This window comes from Diadema antillarum, unplaced genomic scaffold (genome assembly GCF_040938485.1).
Source record: "Diadema antillarum isolate AM-2024a unplaced genomic scaffold, OU_Dant_1.0 scf00000057, whole genome shotgun sequence".
Classification (NCBI taxonomy): domain Eukaryota; kingdom Metazoa; phylum Echinodermata; class Echinoidea; order Diadematoida; family Diadematidae; genus Diadema; species Diadema antillarum.
Window position 1 is genome coordinate 869,996 of NW_027270946.1, and position 4,498 is coordinate 874,493.

A 4,498-nucleotide genomic window follows, 5' to 3' on the forward strand; every position below is an offset into this window, starting at 1 on the left:
ACTCATTTCCAATATTGTAATTTAACAATCATGGCTCTCTCTCTCTCCAACGAACTGCAATGAAGCTCCATGCTATCTCTCTCTCTCTCTCTCTCTCTCTCTAATATATACATATATATATATACATATGAAAAGTTTTTATGATACATGATATATATATATATATATATATATATATATATATATATATATATATATATACACGGATAGAACGTAGAACGGATATTGTTGAGGCCTGAATTCATATTTTGTATAATTGGAATTTCGGGGTTTTTTCTACTTATTTGTTTTGTTAAATCAAGTCAAAATCAAATCATTTATTCACAATTGGGAAGAATTCGAAAAGTGACAAGAAAAATATTGATGGAAAATCATACACATAACAACTTTTAACCTATGGAGAACCAGGGTTAAAACCATTCCATGGTAATTCCATAAATTATGACACATTGCGTTTCCATGTAGGCAGAAGTGGAGGAAGACGCACTCGTTTGTGGAAGGTAGCAACACATCACGCCAAGATATTGATCCTAATTTCTATCCACACGTTCTCAATGCAATGATTCTATTCAGTTGATCCCTGAAATGTCTCTTTCTTGGCGTATAGGAGCAAAAGAGGATTTTTTTTCCTGCCTCAGTCAACCGGTATCAATAGGCTTGCTTTCAAAACACTTCCGTACTGTGTCACGTCTAGTAGATAATGTGTCAGTGAAAGTCTTGCGTAGTATTATAGGTGCGAAGTATCCTTTGTACTTGAAAACATTATCCGATATACCTTCCTCTTAATTCCTACTACCATAAAATGCTATTTGATTCATTCAACGAAAGATATTCGATTTGTCGTTATTCATAGCAGAGAAGCGCCTTTGAATATGGCTTTCTATGATGATCATAAGATAGATAAGAAACACTGAAAAGAAGGAAAAATCAACTTCCATTTTGCAACTGGTATACATTCGATGAATTTGACCTGATGATTTTTTTCTTATTTCGAAAGCAGACAATTTCTAGAGCAGGATTATCGTTTCATATGTATACAATTGTCATGTAGATTTATACGCGAGGTGAGTTTTTGCTCACAGTATGTGCGAGTTCTGTTTGTTTGATGTGTGTGTGTGTGTGTGCGCGCGAGTGTGTGTGTGTGTATGTGTGTGTGTGTGTGTTTGTCAGACACAAAATTATCATTTTGTTTGTCATAGCAATTTTCTTTTCTTTTCTTGTATCTCACAGCTGCTAAAGGAGAGCAGCTGATTTTGTACCTTTCCACGTGAGACCAAAGAACTCTTGCAAACAGTGGTGACTTTACCAGCATTTCACTTTTCCATGTCATTATACTGGAAAATGAGTCAGAGTTGCTTTTTGTTGTCGGAAAGGAGAGAAAGATACATTCAGTCCTCATCAAACTTTCATTTATATCTTTCATACCCTGTGAGTGGCGGACTTTGCGTCTTCAAAAATGAGACCTGAAAATTTCGAGTAGAGTAAATTGACTAACATACACACCAACATTCTATTTCATTGTTTGAAATGGTATGTTGATTAATCTCGATTAGCTGAAATTTCCATGTATATAGCTGTTGACTTCATTTTTCCCCACCGGCTATACTGCTCTGTAACAAGAGGGAATTGAAACTGTACGGCGATGTATATCATTGGTGACGGTAACAGAATTTCTCAGGGAATATATCAGGATGTAATGACGAACAATAAATATTCGATTAGCGAGATATGCAGGGAAAGATATTTATAGGTAGAAACAAACGTTTCCAATGAGGTAAAATGAAATAAATAGTGAATTCTTCCAAAAAAAATAATAAGTCGATTGTTTATTTATTTTTTTATTAAATCGCTGTAGCTTACTAAGGCCTGTAACTTATAAAATTAGATCGCATGGAGGTCATTAGGTGAGTATATTCTTTTTTATGTTGGAAGGATTTGCATAAATCATCTATAAGTACAATGTATCTGAATAGTTTAATTTTCGTTCGCTCAATCCTCGTAACGGACAGATACAAGTGAACACTCAAAAATGAATGAATGAAGGAATGAATGCCGTTCACAATAACTTTGATAAGACTTGATTTGGAAGAGATTACAATGTTGATGCAATATCTGTTTTGTCATTATTACAGTGCAAAATGAACATCTCTGAAAATGCGTTTGATCTCTTTTTTTTTCCTCCATCGACAAATTTTTTTAATCACTAATAAAGACAGTTGGATGCAGCTATTGATGTCGAAGACACATCCCATATGCTTTCCAGACGTGAATATTTTAAATATCAAACAAAGAAACAACCGAGTATATCGTAAAAGACCTCAACAACATTAAACGTGCTGCTCTTTTCACTCCATGCATTTAATGAGATGAATTTTATGACAAATATCAGGAAGTACACACTCAGCGTAACTGAATAGCATATAACATATACCTGGGAACTCTCTTCTGTAAGAATTATTTGCTTGAATATACACCTTTTTATTGAACGAATTCAACGCAAAACGTAACATAGAGCCTAACCACGACTAATATCGAATCATCACGTCTAGCATTATTATGCTCCATTCGTATATAGCAGAGGATTATTCCATTTTCTTCCCAGCAACCAATCGGCTGCCAGTAATAATGCATATTCAGTATATTTATTTCACATAGAACCACATGATTGTACATTCTGTTAGTCGACAGCGCTTTCAAAAAAAAATGATTTAAGAAAATATGGAAACTACATATCGCCGCTTCCGTATATAATTTTTCCCATTTCGCTGTTGGAACGAGGAAGCTAAGAACGCACTTGGAAAAGTTGTATAACTGTTTATAACTGATTCGCCTGATAAGACGTTCTTTCTCTGTGGGAATTTTCGCCGACATGCAAATTTATTTGCAATTGCTCTAGTCCAGTTTTGACTCTCAGACATCAAGATAGCACAATGCATCGATTCGTTCGCCTCGTGGTCGGAATCGCATCCCCTCTCATTGGGATCCCAGGAAACATTCTGATTTGCCTTGTGTTTGCTCGTCGTCGGCCCAAAAATGCAGGAGATATCGCCATCATAGCTCTCGCAGTCGTCGATCTCATCTCGTCATCATTTAACGTGCAGAAGGTGGTCGTCTTCTTTTCGGGAGTCAGCGACGTCCATTGCGTTATCGAGATGGTTAGCCTTCGCTCCGGCGTACTGGCCGCAGCGTTGCTGACTGTTACCATAGCTGTCTACCGCTTTAGGGCTATCGTAACACCATTCTCTCGTCCAATCTCTCCCCAGACAGCAATATGGGTGTCCTTGGGGTGTTTTGTGTTTGCGTTCACCTACAACTCGCCCTTCATCTACCTGAGTCAAGCTCACGAGGAAGAGGGGAAAATGACGTGTATGATGTTCGGCGACATCGCCTGGGTCGGCGTCACGTACGCTTGGTCACAGACAATCTTCTTCTCCCTTTCGTCACTCATAGCGTCCATCCTGTACTTTAAGATCTTCCGGGTCATTCGAGGACAACAGAAGGTCCGACGGGAGCTCACCGCTGGACATGTACTGAAGAACACCCAGTCAGGCATCTGCTTGGTGTCGTCTTCCGTGTTCGCTGATAACAAATCAGTTCCAAAAACCGTAGATTTCCCGTCCGACGAATCTAATGGCGAGACTTTTAATATCGTCAAGACAAAGGATTGTCCCGATGGTAAGTACAGATATTTTCAATGGAAAGATTTATGCGTCAAAGAAAATATTTTCTATTGAACTGAAAAAAAAACCAAGAAGACGCTTGCCAATTGCTGAATCAGCATCGACCCACTTAGAGGATTTTTTTTTATACGTTGCTGCTTTTTGTCTCCGCTTTTGAATGACGGCGTACGATAATACACTACATATATAACCCAAATGTGTCAGAAAGCCTGTATGAGTGTATATTATGATACATGTTTATATTCATTTCAGCCTTACATCATTTCAGCAGCTATTTAGCTACAAAAGCACGTTAGATTCGAGATAGAAGAGAAGACTAATTTACACACACACACACGCACACATAAAAGAAATTAATCATAAGCTTATTGTAACCTTGACTTTGTGAGATTGTTATCAATCTTTCTGAACATTATGATTTTATCATTTACTTCATTCATTTCGTGAAGTATACTTCAAACTGATATTGGAATTGATTTTCACCAATGTTCAGTATAGATGAAAAGACGTGAAGCTAATTCACAACTTGTTAATGACGATTCTACAGTTCTCACAGCGACGGTACATGGATAAGGAAACATTACGTGTTTCCACATGTAGGCCTATACCTAAACCAATGGTTGTGGATTTACAATGTCGGCCATGAGTTTGAACGGAAGCGATAACCATACAACTATAAAAGAGTGTGTGCTGAATTGACTATCCCCGTGTCTGTAGGAGGTATTTTCAGGTATTTATGTACTATTTTTTGAAATGTGACAATCAAGAAACAGCTAGTGCAATTTCAGAAATGGAACATTTATAGTTTGTATCCTATA